Source organism: Coregonus clupeaformis, chromosome 17 (assembly GCF_020615455.1).
Source record: "Coregonus clupeaformis isolate EN_2021a chromosome 17, ASM2061545v1, whole genome shotgun sequence".
Lineage (NCBI taxonomy): Eukaryota > Metazoa > Chordata > Actinopteri > Salmoniformes > Salmonidae > Coregonus > Coregonus clupeaformis.
In genome coordinates, this window is record NC_059208.1 from 60,702,398 (window position 1) to 60,724,671 (window position 22,274).

Below are 22,274 nucleotides of genomic sequence, written 5' to 3' on the forward strand. Positions count from 1 at the left end.
GAGGTGTAGGAGACTAACAGTGATGTGCTTACTGACAGAGGAGAGGTGTAGGATACTAACAGTGATGTGCTTACTGATGGAGAGGAGAGGTGTAGGAGACTAACAGTGATGTGCTTACTGATGGAGAGGAGAGGTGTAGGAGACTAACAGTGATGTGCTTACTGATGGAGAGGAGAGGTGTAGGAGACTAACAGTGATGTGCTTACTGATGGAGAGGAGAGGTGTAGGAGACTAACAGTGATGTGCTTAATGATGGAGAGGTGTAGGAGACTAACAGTGATGTGCTTACTGATGGAGAGGAGAGGTGTAGGATACTAACCGTGATGTGCTTACTGACAGAGGAGAGGTGTAGGATACTAACAGTGATGTGCTTACTGACAGAGGAGAGGCGTAGTAGACTAACAGTGATGTGCTTACTGATGGAGAGGTGTAGTAGACTAACAGTGATGTGCTTACTGACGGAGAGGAGAGGTGTAGGAGACTAACAGGGATGTGCTTACTGATGGAGAGGAGAGGTGTAGTAGACTAACAGTGATGTGCTTACTGACGGAGAGGAGAGGTGTAGGAGACTAACAGGGATGTGCTTACTGACAGAGAGGAGAGGTGTAGTAGACTAACAGTGATGTGCTTACTGATGGAGAGGAGAGGTGTAGGAGACTAACAGTGATGTGCTTACTGATGGAGAGGTGTAGTAGACTAACAGTGATGTGCTTACTGACGGAGAGGTGTAGGAGACTAACAGTGATGTGCTTACTGATGGAGAGGAGAGGTGTAGGAGACTAACAGTGATGTGCTTACTGATGGAGAGGTGTAGTAGACTAACAGTGATGTGCTTACTGACGGAGAGGAGAGGTGTAGGAGACTAACAGTGATGTGCTTACTGATGGAGAGGAGAGGTGTAGGAGACTAACAGTGATGTGCTTACTGATGGAAAGGAGAGGTGTAGTAGACTAACAGTGATGTGCTTACTGACGGAGAGGTGTAGGAGACTAACAGTGATGTGCTTACTGATGTAGCGGAGAGGTGTAGTAGACTAACAGTGATGTGCTTACTGATGGAGAGGAGAGGTGTAGGAGACTAACAGTGATGTGCTTACTGATGGAGAGGTGTAGGAGACTAACAGTGATGTGCTTACTGATGGAGAGGAGAGGTGTAGGAGACTAACAGTGATGTGCTTACTGATGGAGAGGTGTAGTAGACTAACAGTGATGTGCTTACTGATGGAGAGGAGAGGTGTAGGAGACTAACAGTGATGTGCTTACTGATGGAGAGGTGTAGGGAGACTAACAGTGATGTGCTTACTGATGGAGAGGTGTAGTAGACTAACAGTGATGTGCTTACTGATGGAGAGGAGAGGTGTAGGAGACTAACAGTGATGTGCTTACTGATGGAGAGGAGAGGTGTAGGATACTAACAGTGATGTGCTTACTGATGGAGAGGAGAGGTGTAGGAGACTAACAGTGATGTGCTTACTGACGGAGAGGAGAGGTGTAGGAGACTAACAGTGATGTGCTTACTGATGTAGCGGATAGGTGTAGTAGACTAACAGTGATGTGCTTACTGATGGAGAGGAGAGGTGTAGGAGACTAACAGTGATGTGCTTACTGATGGAGAGGAGAGGTGTAGGAGACTAACAGTGATGTGCTTACTGATGGAGAGGTGTAGGAGACTAACAGTGATGTGCTTACTGATGGAGAGGTGTAGTAGACTAACAGTGATGTGCTTACTGATGGAGAGGAGAGGTGTAGTAGACTAACAGTGATGTGCTTACTGATGGAGAGGTGTAGGAGACTAACAGTGATGTGCTTACTGATGGAGAGGTGTAGTAGACTAACAGTGATGTGCTTACTGATGGAGAGGAGAGGTGTAGGAGACTAACAGTGATGTGCTTACTGATGGAGAGGAGAGGTGTAGTAGACTAACAGTGATGTGCTTACTGATGGAGAGGTGTAGGAGACTAACAGTGATGTGCTTACTGATGGAGAGGTGTAGTAGACTAACAGTGATGTGCTTACTGATGGAGAGGAGAGGTGTAGGAGACTAACAGTGATGTGCTTACTGATGGAAAGGAGAGGTGTAGTAGACTAACAGTGATGTGCTTACTGACGGAGAGGAGAGGTGTAGGAGACTAACAGTGATGTGCTTACTGATGTAAAGGAGAGGTGTAGTAGACTAACAGTGATGTGCTTACTGATGGAGAGGAGAGGTGTAGGAGACTAACAGTGATGTGCTTAATGATGGAGAGGTGTAGGAGACTAACAGTGATGTGCTTACTGATGGAGAGGAGAGGTGTAGGATACTAACAGTGATGTGCTTACTGATGGAGAGGTGTAGTAGACTAACAGTGATGTGCTTACTGATGGAGAGGAGAGGTGTAGGAGACTAACAGTGATGTGCTTACTGATGGAGAGGTGTAGTAGACTAACAGTGATGTGCTTACTGATGGAAAGGAGAGGTGTAGTAGACTAACAGTGATGTGCTTACTGACGGAGAGAAGAGGTGTAGGAGACTAACAGTGATGTGCTTACTGATGTAGCGGAGAGGTGTAGTAGACTAACAGTGATGTGCTTACTGATGGAGAGGAGAGGTGTAGGAGACTAACAGTGATGTGCTTACTGATGGAGAGGAGAGGTGTAGGAGACTAACAGTGATGTGCTTACTGATGGAGAGGAGAGTTGTAGGAGACTAACAGTGATGTGCTTAATGATGGAGAGGTGTAGGAGACTAACAGTGATGTGCTTACTGATGGAGAGAGGTGTAGTAGACTAACAGTGATGTGCTTACTGATGGAGAGGAGAGGTGTAGTAGACTAACAGTGATGTGCTTACTGATGGAGAGGTGTAGGAGACTAACAGTGATTTGCTTACTGATGGAGAGGTGTAGTAGACTAACAGTGATGTGCTTACTTATGGAGAGGAGAGGTGTAGGAGACTAACAGTGATGTGCTTACTGATGGAGAGGAGAGGTGTAGGATACTAACAGTGATGTGCTTACTGATGGAGAGGAGAGGTGTAGGAGACTAACAGTGATGTGCTTACTGACGGAGAGGAGAGGTGTAGGAGACTAACAGTGATGTGCTTACTGATGGAGAGGAGAGGTGTAGTAGACTAACAGTGATGTGCTTACTGATGGAGAGGAGAGGTGTAGGAGACTAACAGTGATGTGCTTACTGACAGAGGAGAGGTGTAGGAGACTAACATTGATGTGCTTACTGATGGAGAGGAGAGGTGTAGGAGACTAACAGTGATGTGCTTACTGATGGAGAGGAGAGGTGTAGGAGACTAACAGTGATGTGCTTACTGATGAGAGAGGAGAGGTGTAGGAGACTAACAGTGATGTGCTTACTGATGGAGAGGTGTAGTAGACTAACAGTGATGTGCTTACTGATGGAGAGGAGAGGTGTAGGAGACTAACAGTGATGTGCTTACTGATGGAGAGGAGAGGTGTAGGAGACTAACAGTGATGTGCTTACTGACAGAGGAGAGGTGTAGGATACTAACAGTGATGTGCTTACTGATGGAGAGGAGAGGTGTAGGAGACTAACAGTGATGTGCTTACTGATGGAGAGGAGAGGTGTAGGAGACTAACAGTGATGTGCTTACTGATGGAGAGGAGAGGTGTAGGAGACTAACAGTGATGTGCTTACTGATGGAGAGGAGAGGTGTAGGAGACTAACAGTGATGTGCTTAATGATGGAGAGGTGTAGGGAGACTAACAGTGATGTGCTTACTGATGGAGAGGAGAGGTGTAGGATACTAACCGTGATGTGCTTACTGACAGAGGAGAGGTGTAGGATACTAACAGTGATGTGCTTACTGACAGAGGAGAGGCGTAGTAGACTAACAGTGATGTGCTTACTGATGGAGAGGAGAGGTGTAGTAGACTAACAGTGATGTGCTTACTGACGGAGAGGAGAGGTGTAGGAGACTAACAGGGATGTGCTTACTGATGGAGAGGAGAGTGTAGTAGACTAACAGTGATGTGCTTACTGACGGAGAGGAGAGGTGTAGGAGACTAACAGGGATGTGCTTACTGACAGAGAGGAGAGGTGTAGTAGACTAACAGTGATGTGCTTACTGATGGAGAGGAGAGGTGTAGGAGACTAACAGTGATGTGCTTACTGATGGAGAGGTGTAGTAGACTAACAGTGATGTGCTTACTGACGGAGAGGTGTAGGAGACTAACAGTGATGTGCTTACTGATGGAGAGGAGAGGTGTAGGAGACTAACAGTGATGTGCTTACTGATGGAGAGGTGTAGTAGACTAACAGTGATGTGCTTACTGACGGAGAGGAGAGGTGTAGGAGACTAACAGTGATGTGCTTACTGATGGAGAGAGGAGAGGTGTAGAGACTAACAGTGATGTGCTTACTGATGGAAAGGAGAGGTGTAGTAGACTAACAGTGATGTGCTTACTGACGGAGAGGTGTAGGAGACTAACAGTGATGTGCTTACTGATGTAGCGGAGAGGTGTAGTAGACTAACAGTGATGTGCTTACTGATGGAGAGGAGAGGTGTAGGAGACTAACAGTGATGTGCTTACTGATGGAGAGGTGTAGGAGACTAACAGTGATGTGCTTACTGATGGAGAGGAGAGGTGTAGGAGACTAACAGTGATGTGCTTACTGATGGAGAGGTGTAGTAGACTAACAGTGATGTGCTTACTGATGGAGAGGAGAGGTGTAGGAGACTAACAGTGATGTGCTTACTGATGGAGAGGTGTAGGAGACTAACAGTGATGTGCTTACTGATGGAGAGGTGTAGTAGACTAACAGTGATGTGCTTACTGATGGAGAGGAGAGGTGTAGGAGACTAACAGTGATGTGCTTACTGATGGAGAGGAGAGGTGTAGGATACTAACAGTGATGTGCTTACTGATGGAGAGGAGAGGTGTAGGAGACTAACAGTGATGTGCTTACTGACGGAGAGGAGAGGTGTAGGGAGACTAACAGTAATGTGCTTACTGATGGAGAGGAGAGGTGTAGTAGACTAACAGTGATGTGCTTACTGATGGAGAGGAGAGGTGTAGGAGACTAACAGTGATGTGCTTACTGATGTAGCGGAGAGGTGTAGTAGACTAACAGTGATGTGCTTACTGATGGAGAGGAGAGGTGTAGGAGACTAACAGTGATGTGCTTACTGATGGAGAGGAGAGGTGTAGGAGACTAACAGTGATGTGCTTACTGATGGAGAGGTGTAGGAGACTAACAGTGATGTGCTTACTGATGGAGAGGTGTAGTAGACTAACAGTGATGTGCTTACTGATGGAGAGGAGAGGTGTAGTAGACTAACAGTGATGTGCTTACTGATGGAGAGGTGTAGGAGACTAACAGTGATGTGCTTACTGATGGAGAGGTGTAGTAGACTAACAGTGATGTGCTTACTGATGGAGAGGAGAGGTGTAGGAGACTAACAGTGATGTGCTTACTGATGGAGAGGAGAGGTGTAGTAGACTAACAGTGATGTGCTTACTGATGGAGAGGTGTAGGAGACTAACAGTGATGTGCTTACTGATGGAGAGGTGTAGTAGACTAACAGTGATGTGCTTACTGATGGAGAGGAGAGGTGTAGTAGACTAACAGTGATGTGCTTACTGACGGAGAGGAGAGGTGTAGGAGACTAACAGGGATGTGCTTACTGATGGAGAGGAGAGGTGTAGGATACTAACAGTGATGTGCTTACTGATGGAGAGGTGTAGTAGACTAACAGTGATGTGCTTACTGATGGAGAGGAGAGGTGTAGGAGACTAACAGTGATGTGCTTACTGATGGAGAGGTGTAGTAGACTAACAGTGATGTGCTTACTGATGGAAAGGAGAGGTGTAGTAGACTAACAGTGATGTGCTTACTGACGGAGAGGAGAGGTGTAGGAGACTAACAGTGATGTGCTTACTGATGTAGCGGAGAGGTGTAGTAGACTAACAGTGATGTGCTTACTGATGGAGAGGAGAGGTGTAGGAGACTAACAGTGATGTGCTTACTGATGGAGAGGAGAGGTGTAGGAGACTAACAGTGATGTGCTTACTGATGTAGCGGAGAGGTGTAGTAGACTAACAGTGATGTGCTTACTGATGGAGAGGAGAGGTGTAGGAGACTAACAGTGATGTGCTTACTGATGGAGAGGTGTAGGAGACTAACAGTGATGTGCTTACTGATGGAAAGGAGAGGTGTAGTAGACTAACAGTGATGTGCTTACTGACGGAGAGGAGAGGTGTAGGAGACTAACAGTGATGTGCTTACTGATGTAGCGGAGAGGTGTAGTAGACTAACAGTGATGTGCTTACTGATGGAGAGGAGAGGTGTAGGAGACTAACAGTGATGTGCTTACTGATGGAGAGGAGAGGTGTAGGAGACTAACAGTGATGTGCTTACTGATGTAGCGGAGAGGTGTAGTAGACTAACAGTGATGTGCTTACTGATGGAGAGGAGAGGTGTAGGAGACTAACAGTGATGTGCTTACTGATGGAGAGGTGTAGGAGACTAACAGTGATGTGCTTACTGATGGAGAGGTGTAGTAGACTAACAGTGATGTGCTTACTGATGGAGAGGGAGAGGTGTAGTAGACTAACAGTGATGTGCTTACTGATGGAGAGGTGTAGGAGACTAACAGTGATGTGCTTACTGATGGAGAGGTGTAGTAGACTAACAGTGATGTGCTTACTGATGGAGAGGAGAGGTGTAGGATACTAACAGTGATGTGCTTACTGATGGAGAGGTGTAGTAGACTAACAGTGATGTGCTTACTGATGGAGAGGAGAGGTGTAGGAGACTAACAGTGATGTGCTTACTGATGGAGAGGTGTAGTAGACTAACAGTGATGTGCTTACTGATGGAAAGGAGAGGTGTAGTAGACTAACAGTGATGTGCTTACTGACGGAGAGGAGAGGTGTAGGAGACTAACAGTGATGTGCTTACTGATGTATCGGAGAGGTGTAGTAGACTAACAGTGATGTGCTTACTGATGGAGAGGAGAGGTGTAGGAGACTAACAGTGATGTGCTTACTGATGGAGAGGAGAGGTGTAGGAGACTAACAGTGATGTGCTTACTGATGGAGAGGAGAGGTGTAGGAGACTAACAGTGATGTGCTTACTGATGGAGAGGTGTAGTAGACTAACAGTGATGTGCTTACTGATGGAGAGGAGAGGTGTAGGAGACTAACAGTGATGTGCTTAATGATGGAGAGGTGTAGGAGACTAACAGTGATGTGCTTACTGATGGAGAGGTGTAGTAGACTAACAGTGATGTGCTTACTGATGGAGAGGAGAGGTGTAGTAGACTAACAGTGATGTGCTTACTGATGGAGAGGTGTAGGAGACTAACAGTGATGTGCTTACTGATGGAGAGGTGTAGTAGACTAACAGTGATGTGCTTACTGATGGAGAGGAGAGGTGTAGGAGACTAACAGTGATGTGCTTACTGATGGAGAGGAGAGGTGTAGGATACTAACAGTGATGTGCTTACTGATGGAGAGGAGAGGTGTAGGAGACTAACAGTGATGTGCTTACTGACGGAGAGGAGAGGTGTAGGAGACTAACAGTGATGTGCTTACTGATGGAGAGGAGAGGTGTAGTAGACTAACAGTGATGTGCTTACTGATGGAGAGGAGAGGTGTAGGAGACTAACAGTGATGTGCTTACTGATGTAGCGGAGAGGTGTAGTAGACTAACAGTGATGTGCTTACTGATGGAGAGGAGAGGTGTAGGAGACTAACAGTGATGTGCTTACTGATGGAGAGGAGAGGTGTAGGAGACTAACAGTGATGTGCTTAATGATGGAGAGGTGTAGGAGACTAACAGTGATGTGCTTACTGATGGAGAGGTGTAGTAGACTAACAGTGATGTGCTTACTGATGGAGAGGAGAGGTGTAGTAGACTAACAGTGATGTGCTTACTGATGGAGAGGTGTAGGAGACTAACAGTGATGTGCTTACTGATGGAGAGGTGTAGTAGACTAACAGTGATGTGCTTACTGATGGAGAGGAGAGGTGTAGGAGACTAACAGTGATGTGCTTACTGATGGAGAGGAGAGGTGTAGTAGACTAACAGTGATGTGCTTACTGATGGAGAGGTGTAGGAGACTAACAGTGATGTGCTTGCTGATGGAGAGGTGTAGTAGACTAACAGTGATGTGCTTACTGATGGAGAGGGAGAGGTGTAGTAGACTAACAGTGATGTGCTTACTGACGAGAGAGGAGAGGTGTAGGAGACTAACAGGGATGTGCTTACTGATGGAGAGGAGAGGTGTAGGAGACTAACAGTGATGTGCTTACTGATGGAGAGGAGAGGTGTAGGATACTAACAGTGATGTGCTTACTGATGGAGAGGTGTAGTAGACTAACAGTGATGTGCTTACTGATGGAGAGGAGAGGTGTAGGAGACTAACAGTGATGTGCTTACTGATGGAGAGGTGTAGTAGACTAACAGTGATGTGCTTACTGATGGAGAGGAGAGGTGTAGTAGACTAACAGTGATGTGCTTACTGACAGAGAGGAGAGGAGAGGTGTAGTAGACTAACAGTGATGTGCTTACTGATGGAGAGGAGAGGAGTAGGAGACTAACAGTGATGTGCTTACTGATGGAGAGGAGAGGTGTAGGAGACTAACAGTGATGTGCTTACTGATGGAGAGGAGAGGTGTAGGAGACTAACAGTGATGTGCTTACTGATGGAGAGGAGAGGTGTAGGAGACTAACAGTGATGTGCTTACTGACAGAGGAGAGGTGTAGTAGACTAACAGTGATGTGCTTACTGACAGAGAAGAGAGGTGTAGGAGACTAACAGTGATGTGCTTACTGACAGAGGAGAGGAGAGGTGTAGGAGACTAACAGTGATGTGCTTACTGACAGAGGGGAGAGGTGTAGGATACTAACAGTGATGTGCTTACTGATGGAAAGGAGAGGTGTAGTAGACTAACAGTGATGTGCTTACTGATGGAGAGGAGAGGTGTAGGAGACTAACAGTGATGTGCTTACTGATGGAGAGGTGTAGTAGACTAACAGTGATGTGCTTACTGACAGAGAGGAGAGGTGTAGGAGACTAACAGTGATGTGCTTACTGATGGAGAGGAGAGGTGTAGTAGACTAACAGTGATGTGCTTACTGATGGAGAGGAGAGGTGTAGTAGACTAACAGTGATGTGCTTACTGATGGAGAGGAGAGGTGTAGTAGACTAACAGTGATGTGCTTACTGACAGAGAGGAGAGGTGTAGGAGACTAACAGTGATGTGCTTACTGATGGAGAGGAGAGGTGTAGGAGACTAACAGTGATGTGCTTACTGATGGAGAGGAGAGGTGTAGGAGACTAACAGTGATGTGCTTACTGATGGAGAGGAGAGGTGTAGGAGACTAACAGTGATGTGCTTACTGATGGAGAGGAGAGGTGTAGGATACTAACAGTGATGTGCTTACTGACGGAGGAGAGGTGTAGGAGACTAACAGTGATGTGCTTACTGATGGAGAGGAGAGGTGTAGGATACTAACAGTGATGTGCTTACTGATGGAAAGGAGAGGTGTAGGATACTAACAGTGATGTGCTTACTGATGGAGAGGAGAGGTGTAGTAGACTAACAGTGATGTGCTTACTGACGGAGGTGAGGAGAGTTGTAAGATTCTATGGATTTTTCAATTACATTGAGCTGATTTATGACGTGCTGTTCCTTCTTTTTCCGTAGTGTATTTCTGTATTGTTTTAGTGATTCACCATAGTGAAGGCGTAGGCTCAGGTTTTCTGGGTCTCTATGTTTTTGGTTGGATAGGTTTCTCAGTTTCTTTCTTAGGTTTTTGCAGTCTTCATCAAACCATTTGTCATTATTGTTACTTTTCTTCGGTTGTCTGCTTGAAATTGTTAGATTTGATAGGGAAGCTGAAGGGTCAAATATACTGTTTAGGTTTTCTACTGCCAAGTTTACACCTTCACTATTACAGTTTATTATGTTTTGTCCAGGAAGTTGTCTAAAAGGGATTCCATTTATTGTTGCCTAATAGTTTTTTGGTAGGTTTCCACACTACTTTCCTTCCATCTGTAGTATTTCTTAATATTATTCAGTTCCTTTGGCTTTGATGCCTCATGATTTAGTATTGCTCTGTTCAAGTAGACTGTGATTTTGCTGTGATCTGATAGGGGTGTCAGTGGGCTGACCGTGAACGCTCTGAGAGACTCTGGGTTGAGGTCAGTGATAAAGTATTCTACAGGCCTACTGCCAAGAGATGATCTGTAGATGTACCTACCATAGGAGTCCTCTCGAAGCCTACCATTGACTATGTACAGACCCAGCGTGCAACAGAGCTGCAGGAGTTGTGACCCGTTCTTGTTGGCTGTTTGTCGTAACGTGGGCATATTTGGGAGGGAATGCTCTCTGTGTCTCTGCCCCCCCCTCTCTCTCTCTCTCTCTCTCTCTCTCTCTCTCTCTCTCTCTCTCTCTCTCTCTCTCTCTCTCTCTCTCTCTCTCTCTCTCTCTCTCTCTCTCTCTCTCTCTCTCTCTCTCTCTTAATCGCTCTCTCTCTCTCTTAATCTCTCAATCTCTCTCTCGCTTTCTTTTTTTCCTTTCCCTCTTTCTTTCTGTCTGTCTTTCTTTCTTTGTGTGTGTGTGGAGCAGCTGTGAGGTGTGGGGTAGGGGGGCCGTGGTATACAGCCTGAACACTGAGTTCATTGTCTGGACACATACTGGTCTGGGTCGAGCATAACCCCAACCACACTTTGGGGGCGTGATTTTAGTCTCTCGCTTTCTTTCTGTTCACTTTATTGACATGGCAAGTGAAATGACGTACATTGTGAAAGTACAGGGCTTAACATTTAACTTTTTTAGCCACTTGTTTCATTGGGCAAGTAGGACTGATTATTTATTTTTTGTTGTCCAAAAGCTCAAGTCACTCGTCCCAATGTGATTGAAAAATGGTGTTGTGTGATGCAAGGAACCACTTTCCAAAGTGAAATTCATGATCACTATTATTACCATACAGGGAATCAGACCAACATGCAGGCTACCCTCTGTCTCGAACAGGGCTGTACGGACCCGGTCAGTTAAGCCTGCTTTCTGCTAGGGCTTTAGACAGACTTCTCCAGTGCTAAGTAAGACATGAAAGAAGTTTAGCTATTTCATCTAACATGTTCAGGGATTTGAATTGTGGATGTTTTTGATGTGCAACATGTCAAAATACGATCCAGAATGATCAGATTAATTTTTTGCTCGTAAGAGCATCTTGTCTGTGCACGTCGGCCTAGGCTATGCGCTCTGTATCGGAGTGCATCTCTTCCCTTCCCATCTTTCCCTCCGTGCACAAAGTGGGGAGAGAGAGTGAGAGCGGGCAACGAGACGGGGCAGATGTAGAACATGACAATGACATTAATACATGCTGCTAAATAGTTAATTACCGAGAACTAGCCAGACTAGGCTACGCGATATGTTTTTAATTGGCTATCTAGTTAGCATTATTTATAGGCTGTCTCAATGCAATCAGAGATCTGTATATAATGGCAAGATGATCATGTCTCCGCCCCGACAATGGGAGTCGTTGTCCCAAAGGTGTGAAAGGCAGGCGACAAGCTTAGGTCCAAAATAAGCCCATTTGAAACGCGTTGTTAAATTACTTACATTGACAACAACAGTGATAATACGGTGGTGGAAATGGGATTACCATTAACAGCAACTACAACAACAATATTAATGAGAATAACAATACATTAAAGCAATAGTAGTAGACCAATCTCAACATGACTGAGAAGACATATGGCACGGTATGAAAGCCTCAACATGACTGAGAAGACATATGGCACGGTATGAAAGCCTCAACATGACTGAGAAGACATATGGCATGGTATGAAAGCCTCAACATGACTGAGAAGACATATGGCACGGTATGAAAGCCTCAACATGACTGAGAAGACATATGGCACGGTATGAAAGCCTCAACATGACTGAGAAGACATATGGCATGGTATGAAAGCCTCAACATGACTGAGAAGACATATGGCACGGTATGAAAGTCTCAACATGACTGAGAAGACATATGGCACGGTATGAAAGCCTCAACAAGACTGAGAAGACATATGGCACGGTATGAAAGCCTCAACATGACTGAGAAGACATATGGCATGGTATGAAAGCCTCAACATGACTGAGAAGACACATGGCACGGTATGAAAGCCTCAACATGACTGAGAAGACATATGGCATGGTATGAAAGCCTCAACATGACTGAGAAGACATATGGCATGGTATGAAAGCCTCAACATGACTGAGAAGACATATGGCATGGTATGAAAGCCTCAACATGACTGAGAAGACATGGCACGGTATGAAAGCCTCAACATGACTGAGAAGACATATGGCACGGTATGAAAGTCTCAACATGACTGAGAAGACATATGGCACGGTATGAAAGCCTCAACATGACTGAGAAGACATATGGCACGGTATGAAAGCCTCAACATGACTGAGAAGACATATGGCACGGTATGAAAGCCTCAACATGACTGAGAAGACATATGGCACGGTATGAAAGCCTCAACATGATGGAGAAGACATATGGCACGGTATGAAAGCCTCAACATGACTGAGAAGACATATGGCACGGTATGAAAGCCTCAACATGACTGAGAAGACATATGGCACTGTATGAAAGCCTCAACATGACTGAGAAGACATATGGCACGGTATGAAAGCCTCAAAATGACTGAGAAGACATATGGCATGGTATGAAAGCCTCAACATGACTGAGAAGACATTTGGCACGGTATGAAAGCCTCAACATGACTGAGAAGACATATGGCACGGTATGAAAGCCTCAACATGACTGAGAAGACATATGGCACGGTATGAAAGCCTCAACATGACTGAGAAGACATATGGCACGGTATGAAAGCCTCAACATGACTGAGAAGACATATGGCACGGTATGAAAGCTCTCCCTCTCTCTCTGACTCACTGAGACGGGCAGCTCGGCATGCAGGTGGGTGTACACACGCTCTGAACACACAGGACTCCTCCTTTGTCTATTCCGCCCACCTTTTTTAATGGTGTTCAATTGTTTCAAATACTCGTCTTATATTACATTTTTAAGTCGCTCTGGATAAGAGTGTCTGCTAAATGACGTAAATGTAAAATCTCCAATATATTGTCCATGTAAAAAAACCTGACTGATTAGGAGGGCCTCCAGTTTTTTTGTTGTTGATAGACTGTATCTTTATACTTACCAACTGGTTTCAGTAATAGTGAAATCAGACCTTCTCGTGGAGTACCTAATAGTACAATTTTTATAGGAGTGGTTAAAACATGCTAATAGTGGATCTTTGAGTAGATCAAATAAGGTTTCATATACCTTAACTGGTATGCCATCCAGCCCTGGAGTTTTTTAAAATTGCATCAAGAAGTTCCTCCTCTGCAATTAGGCCCTCACACAAGTATTTCTGTACAGCTGTTAATTTTAAACTATTATTAGGAAAACAGTCCTTACAGTTAACTTCAGTTAGTGGAAATGGAGGAGACTGAAAAGAGAATATTTGGTGAATCATGGATGACTCCGTTATTTGTAACAGTTTTCTGTAAATTATTTTTGGTAGCATTTCTATGTTGAAGATTCAAAGATAATTGTGTGTATTTTTCACAATTTTCCATCCAATTCGCTTTATTTTTAAATAATATTATACTTCCCTTTCCCGAAATAAGTTCCTCCATTTATTTAATTGTTTTCCTCTAACTTATTCTGTGCTCTATGGTACAGTTTGTATTCTATTGATTTCATAGATTTTTTATTGTTTCCATCTGTACTGTCATGTCCACGATTACCTTTGTTAATATGAACTCTTTTGACCTAATGTTTTGGTTGTTTTAAAGATGAGTATTGAATTGCATGACCTCTGAAGGGACATTTTAAGTGTCCCATACAATAAGGGGATCTGCTGTACCTATGTTATGCAGGGAAACGTCAGTTATAAAATCCTTTGTCTTGGTTAAAAACAAGTTGTCATCCAGTAGGCTTTGATTAAATTACCAATATCCTTGCCCACGTGGATGGCAATTGTTTGATGTTCCGACCGCATTCTGTCCCCTATTAAAACTTTTATTTTAGCGCAAAGGATACAAGAATGTAATCAAGACGGCTAGCTTGATTAAGCCTCCTCAATGTACAGTGCCTTCGGAAAGTATTCAGACCCCTTGACTTTTTCCACATTCTGTTACGTTACAGCCTTATTCTAAAATGTATTTGATCGGGTTCAAGTCCGGGCTCTGGCTGGGCCACTCAAGGACATTCAGAGACGTGTCCCGAAGCCAGTCCTGTGTTGTCTTGGCTGTGTGCTTAGGGTCATTGTCCTGTTGGAAGGTGAACCTTCGCCCCAGTCTGAGATCCTGAGCGCTCTGGAGCAGGTTTTCATTAAGGCGGCAGGTAGCTTAGTGGTTAAGAGCGTTGTGCCAGTAACCGAAAGGTCGCTGGTTCTAATCCCCGAGCGGACTAGGTGAAAAATCTGTCGATGTGCCCTTGAGCAAGGCACTTAACCCTAATTGCTCCTGTAAGTCGCTCTGGATAAGAGCGTCTGCTAAATGACTAAACATTATTTATTGAAATGTATCTCTCTGTACTTTGCTCCGTTCATGTTTGCCTCGATCCTGACTAGTCTCCCAGTCCCTGCCGCTGAAAAACCTTCTTGATATGCCACACCTGTCATGTGGATGGACTATCTTGGCAAAGGATAAATGCTCACTAACAGGGATGTAAACAAATTGGTCAACAACATTTTAGAGAATTATGCTTTTTGTGCGTATGGAAAATCTCGGGGATCTTTTATTTTAGCTCATGAAACACAGTACATGTTGTTTTCATATTTTTGTTCATTGTATTTTAGAAGAAGTGTGGATCACCATTATTTGGACAGATGAATCATAGATTAATTAGCCAAATCTGTTTATCATCCAAATACCATATTTAAAAGGATCCATCATCCACCTTCCTTGCGGATCTGTTTGGACAGTTTGCCCATTTGGATCGAAATTGTTATTAATAAATATCACCCCTTTTGAGTTTATTTCCCAATGACAGAAATATATTTCTCCCTCCCAGTCCGTTTTCCACACAACCTCATCTGTAATTGTAGAGGGAGTTTCCTGTAAACAGTAGATATTATATTCCTTCTCTTTGAGCTTTTAGGTAAAGACTAATCTTCTCCTTTTTTAATATATATATATGTAATCTGCTAAGCCATTACAATTATAACTAGCTATACTTATTTCACCACTTACCATAATGAGATACAAGTTTCAATTGTACTTACCATAATATATGCCTGTAAACGTACTACCAAAAAGCACCATGATGATCAAGCTGCTAGACGCCTTGAATTTATCCGTACTTACCAATACTACCAGAATCAATGCCTGACCTCTATCCATGTAGCTGTACCATAATATACAGTGCATTCGGAAAGTATTCAGACCCCTTCCCTTTTTCCACATTTTGTTACGTTACAGCCTTATTCTAAAATGGATTAAAATTAATAAAAATCATTGTCAATCTACACACAATACCCCATAATGACAAAGTTTTTAGAAATGTTTGCTAATGTATATTTCAAAAACAGATACCTTATTTACATAAGCATTCAGACTCGAAATTGAGCTCCAGTGCATCCTGTTTCCATTGATCATCCTTGATGTTTCTACAACTTGATTGGAGTCCACCTGTGGTAAATTCAATTGATTGGACATGATTTGGAAAGGCATACACCTGTCTATATAAGGTCCCACAGTTGACAGTGCATGCCAGAGCAAAAACCAAGCCATTAAGTTGAAGGAATTGTCCGTAGAGCTCCGAGACAGGATTGTGTCGAGGCACAGATCTGGGGAAGGGTACCAAAACATTTCTGCAGCATTGAAGGTCCCCAAGAACACAGTGGCCTCCATCATTCTTAAATGGAAGAAGTTTGGAACCACCAAGACTCTTCCTAGAGCTGGCCGACCGGCCAAACTGAGCAATCGGAGGAGAAGGACCTTGGTCAGGGAGGTGAACCTAGATCCTGATGGTCACTCTGACAGAGCTCTAGAGTTCCTCTGTGGAGATGGGAGAACCTTCCAGAAGGACAACCATCTCTGCAGGACCCACCAATCAGGCCTTTATGGTAGAGTGGCCAGACAGAAGCCACTCCTCAGTAAAAGGCACATGACAGGCACCTAAAGGACAGAAGATTCTCTGGTCTGATGGAACCAAGATTGAACTTTTTGGCCTGAATGCCTGGCACCATCCCTACGGTGAAGCATGGTGGTGGCAGCATCATGCTGTGGGTATGTTTTTCAGCGGCAGGGAGACTAGTCAGGATCGAGGGAAAGATGAATGGAGCAAAGTACAGAGAGATCCTTGATGAAAACCTGCTCCAGAGCGCTCAGAACATCAGACTGGTGCGAAGGTTCACCTTCCAACAGGACAATGACCCTAAGCACACAGCCAAGACAACACAGGAGTGGCTTCGGGACAAATCTTTGAATGTTCTTGAGTGTCCCAGCCAGATCCCGGACTTGAACCCGATCGAACATCTCTGGAGAGGCCTGAAAATTGCTGTACAGCGACGCTCCCCATCCAACCTGACAGAGCTTGAGAGGATCTGCGGAGAAGAATGGGAAAAACTCCCCAAATATAGGTGTGCCAAGCTTGTAGCGTCATACCCAAGAAGACTCGTTGCTGAAATTGCTGACAAAGGTGCTTCCACAAAGTAGCGAGTAAAGGGTCTGAATACTTATGTAAATGTAATATTTAATTTTTTGTGTTTTATACATTTGCATAACAAACAATTGAATCAATTTTAGGATAAAACTGTAACATAACAAAATGTGTAAAAAGTCAAGTGGTCTGAATACTTTCCGAATGCACTGTATGTTAAACATATTGTAGATGTCAATCCATGTAGCTGTACCATAATATACGCTACATGACCAAAAGTATGTGGACACCTGCTCGTCGAACATTTCATTCCAAAATCATGGTCATTAATATGGAGTTGGTCCCCCCTTTGCTGCTATAACAGCCTCCACTCTTCTGGGAAGGCTTTCCACTAGATGCGGGGACTTGCTTCCATTTAGCCACGAGCATTAGTGAGGTCAGGCACTGATGTTGGGCAATTAGGCCTGGCTTGCAGCCGGCGTTCCAATTCATCCCAAAGGTGTGATGGGGTTGAGGTCAGGGCTCTGTGCAGGTCAGTTACGTTCTTCCACACCGATCTCGACAAACCATTTCTGTATGGACCTCGCTTTGTGCACAGGGGCATTGTCATGCTGAAACAGGAAAGGGCCTTCCCAAAACTGTTGGAAGCACAGGATCGTCTAGACTGTCATTGTATGCTGTAGCGTTACGATTTCCCTTCACTGGAACCAAGGGGCCTAGCCCGAACCATGAAAAACTGCCCAGACCATTATTCCTCCTCCACCAAACTTTACAGTTGGCACTATGCGTCCGGGCATGTAGGTTCTCCTATCATCCACCAATTCACAGATTCGTCTGTCGGACTGCCAGATGGTGAAGCGTGATTCATCACTCCAGAGAACGTGTTTCCACTGCTCCAGAGTCCAATGGCGGCGAGCTTTACACCACTCCAGCTGACGCTTGGCATAGCGCATGGTGATCTTAGGCTTGTTTGCGGCTGCTCAGCCATGGAAACCCATTTCATGAAGCTCTCGACGAACAGGTCTTGTGCATATGTTGCTTCCAGAGGCAGTTTGGAACTCGGTAGTGAGTGTTGCAACCGAGGACAGACGATTTTTACGTGCTTCAGCACTCGGCGGTCCCGTTCTGTGAGCCACTTCGCAGCTGAGCCGTTGTTGCTCCTAGACGTTTCCACTTCACAATAACAGCACTTAAAGTTGACCTGGGCAGCTTTACCAGGGCAGAAATTTGACGAACTGACTTTTTGGAAAGGTGGTATCGAACTGACTTGTTGAAAGGTGGCCACTTTGAAAGTGACTCAGCTCTTCAATAAGGCCATTCTACTGCCAATGTTTGTCTATGGAGATTGCATGGCTGTGTGCTCGATTTTATACACCTGTCGGCAACGGGTGTGGCTGAAATATTCAAATCCACTAATTTGAAGGGGTGTCCACATACTTTTGTATATATCATGTATGTTAAACATACTGTAGATGTCTCTCCATTTAGCTGTACAATAATATGTGCACTGTTAAACATACTGCAGCTGTCTCTAAGTAGACCTCCAGGGGTCTTCCAGTTGTCCTCCAATATCCCTCCTGTGAAAGCCTCCCCCCATCCCAGAAGGGATTGTTGTCCCTGCTACTATCATACCAACGCCGTGCCTTTTAGTGTCCCAAAGCACACCTTCAACCGCCGATTGGCCCAAGTTTGAAGTTAGTGCATTAACCAATATTTCAATGCTGCCACCCCTCAAGCGCCCAGCCAAAACCCCTATAGGCCAATGAGAGGAGCGTCCTCTTTTGCCACGTAACAAAACATAAGACAAAATGAAAATAGAGAAATAAATGAGGTAGTACTGAGAACTTTATTTAGTTATGGAGCTCAATCTGTTATCTCAAATACACATCACACACCACTAATAGATCCCTGCTTGGTCTACTTCCAACCTTCCTCTTGTTCTTCCTCTCCTCCTTCCTCTCTCTTTCTCCTTTTCTTATTGTCTCTCTCTCCTGGGATTAGTTGTCCTCCATTTAATAGAGTTTCAATCAGAAGAACTTGAACACACACACACACACACACCGGCAGGCAGCTGTTGGGGATTAGGCTGGTCTTACTCAGTAGCTGCATATACAAACCCACCACAGCATAGAATAGAGAGAACTGTTCAATGAAAGGAGTGAGAGGGCGAGATGGAGACGCAGGTTGATGGTTATTGGGATGAGTCTTGTCCTGGAGGCAGAACGGCTTCCTCCTCTCCATCCTGCTTAAATCTATGTTGCTGCAGTTAGTGATGAGATTATATTGAGAGAGAGACACACACACAAAGTGGCACACACCCCTACTGCTTCCCTCAGGGTTTCTCTGTGTGTCAGTTCGTCTTCCCCTGTCTCCACTCTTCCTCTGTCTCCACTCTTCCTCTGTCTCCACTCTTCCTCTGTCTCCACTCTTCCCCTGTCTCCACTCTTCCTCTGTCTCCACTCTTCCCGTCTCCACTCTTCCCCTGTCTCCACTCTTCCTCTGTCTCCACTCTTCCCCTGTCTCCACTCTTCCTCTGTCTCCACTCTTCCTCTGTCTCCACTCTTCCTCTGTCTCCACTCTTCCTCTGTCTCCACTCTTCCCCTGTCTCCACTCTTCCCCTGTCTCCACTCTTCCCCTGTCTCCACTCTTCCCCTGTCTCCACTCTTCCCCTGTCTCCACTCTTCCCCTGTCTCTACTCTTTCCCTGTCTCCACTCTTCCCCTGTCTCCTCTTCCCCTGTCTCCTCTTCCCCTGTCTCCACTCTTCCTCTGTCTCCACTCTTCCTCTGTCTCCTCTTCCTCTGTCTCCACTCTTCTGTCTCTTGTCTCCTATGTCTCCGCTCCTATGTCTCCTGCCTCCTCTCCAATGACTCCTCTCCTGTCTCCTCTGTCTCCTCTCCTATGTCTCCTCTCCTCACCTCCTCTCCACTGACTCCCCCCCCTAGCAGGGGTAACTGTTACCTTACTAGGTACAGATTAAACACTGTCAGTTGCAATCCTTTTTGTACTAATTAGAGTTATGATTAGCCTGTTGTAATGTATGTCTGTCTATCCATTCAGCCAGGCTACATTCATTTTGATATCTACCCATCCTCTTCGATCCGTTGAACATTCCTTAGAGTGCGTGTCAAACTCATTCCACGGAGGACCTTGTCTGCCTGCGTGTTTTCCCTTTTACTAGGTTGATGAATTAAGGAACTCCCCTCACCAGGTTGTCTAGGTCTTAGTAAGGAACTCCCCTCACCTGGTTGTCTAGGTCTTAGTAAGGAACTCCCCTCACCTGGTTGTCTAGGTCTTAGTAAGGAACTCCCCTCACCTGGTTGTCCAGGTCTTAGTAAGGAACTCCCCTCACCTGGTTGTCTAGGTCTTAGTAAGGAACTCCCCTCACCTGGTTGTCTAGGTCTTAGTAAGGAACTCCCCCTCACCTGGTTGTCTAGGTCTTAGTAAGGAACTCCCCTCACCTGGTTGTCTAGGTCTTAGTAAGGAACTCCCCTCACCTGGTTGTCTAGGTCTTAGTAAGGAACTCCCCTCACCTGGTTGTCTAGGTCTTAGTAAGGAACTCCCCTCACCTGGTTGTCTAGGTCTTAGTAAGGAACTCCCCTCACCTGGTTGTCTAGGTCTTAGTAAGGGAACTCCCCTCACCTGGTTGTCTAGGTCTTAGTAAGGAACTCCCCTCACCTGGTTGTCTAGGTCTTAGTAAGGAACTCCCCTCACCTGGTTGTCTAGGTCTTAGTAAGGAACTCCCCTCACCTGGTTGTCTAGGTCTTAGTAAGGAACTCCCCTCACCTGGTTGTCTAGGTCTTAGTAAGGAACTCCCCTCACCTGGTTGTCTAGGTCTTAGTAAGGAACTCCCCTCACCTGGTTGTCTAGGTCTTAGTAAAGAACTCCCCTCACCTGGTTGTCTAGGTCTTAATTGAAAGGGGAAACCAACAGACGCTACGCCCTCCATGGAATGAGTTTGACACATGCCTTAGAGGAACAGGTTTTTCCGCTCTGCGTTGTCAGGGGACCGTGTTTCCTGTTGCCCTGACAGGCACAGAGTGAGATGGGTACGCGCACTGACAACTAGGAGAACACATTGATCGTTCTATTACTGTGTGTGTCAGAGAGGAAGTGGTATAATGTCTGGTAATTTTATGGAGCGTTATGTTTCATTACTGATGGTGCTCCTGCCTTATGGAGCGTTATGTTTCATTACTGATGGTGCTCCTGCCTTATGGAGCGTTATGTTTCATTACTGATGGTGCTCCTGCCTTATGGAGCGTTATGTTTCATTACTGATGGTGCTCCTGCCTTATGGAGCGTTATGTTTCATTACTGATGGTGCTCCTGCCTTCTGTCATGTCACTGTTTTACGTTCCTTTTCTTTCTCTCTCTCTCTCATCCCTCTACTTCCTCCCGAGTGGCCCAGTGGTCTAAGGCTCTGCATCACAGTGCTAGCTGTGCCACTAGAGATCCAGGCTCTGTCGTAGCCGGCCGCGACCGGGAGACCCATGGGGCGGCGCACAATTGGCCCAGCGTCGTCCAGGGTAGGGTGAGGGAATGGCTGGCAGGGATGTAGCTCAGTTGGTAGAGCATGGCGTTTGCAACGCCAGGGTTGTGGGTTCGATTCCCACGGGGGGTATGAAAAAAATAATGTATGCACTGACTGTAAGTGGCTCTGGATAAGAGCGTCTGCTAAATGACTAAATCTCTCTGCCATGAGACTGCTACTGGACAGTTACACTGGGTGGGGATAGGAACTACATCCCACTACATTTAGGCAGTGGGTAGGGAGACTAAAGAGAGACTACAGTACATGAATAGGAAGAGAGACTAAAGAGAGATACTACAGTACATGAATAGGTAGAGACTAAAGAGAGAGACTACAGTACATTAATAGGAAGAGAGACTAAAGAGAGAGACTACAGTACATTAATAGGTAGAGACTAAAGAGAGACTACAGTACATTAATAGGAAGAGAGACTAAAGAGAGAGACTACAGTACATGGATAGGTAGAGACTAAAGAGAGACTACAGTACATTAATAGGTAGAGAGACTAAAGAGAGAGACTACAGTACATGAATAGGTAGAGACTAAAGAGAGACTACAGTACATGAATAGGTAGGGAGACTAAAGAGACTACAGTACATGAATAGGTAGGGAGACTAAATAGAGACTACAGTACATGAATAGGTAGAGAGACTACAGTACATTAATAGGTAGAGAGACTAAAGAGGGACTACAGTACATTAATAGGTAGAGAGACTAAAGAGAGAGACTACAGTACATGAATAGGTAGAGACTAAAGAGAGACTACAGTACATGAATAGGTAGGGAGACTAAAGAGACTACAGTACATGAATAGGTAGGGAGACTAAATAGAGACTACAGTACATGAATAGGTAGAGAGACTACAGTACATTAATAGGTAGAGAGACTAAAGAGAGACTACAGTACATTAATAGGTAGAGAGACTAAAGAGAGACTACAGTACATTAATAGGTAGAGACTAAAGAGAGACTATAATACATGAATAGTTAGAGACTAAAGAGAGAGACTACAGTACATTAATAGGTAGAGAGACTAAAGAGAGACTACAGTACATTAATAGGTAGAGACTAAAGAGAGACTATAATACATGAATAGGTAGAGAC

General features: G+C 45.0%; 1 protein-coding gene across 2 annotated transcripts in view; it reads left to right on the forward strand.

Moving 5' to 3' along the window:
* trit1 (tRNA isopentenyltransferase 1) overlaps window positions 1-22,274 on the forward strand; it is a 96,986-nt gene that overhangs the window by 17,928 nt on the left and 56,784 nt on the right. The gene's annotated exons all lie outside the window — the stretch shown is intronic.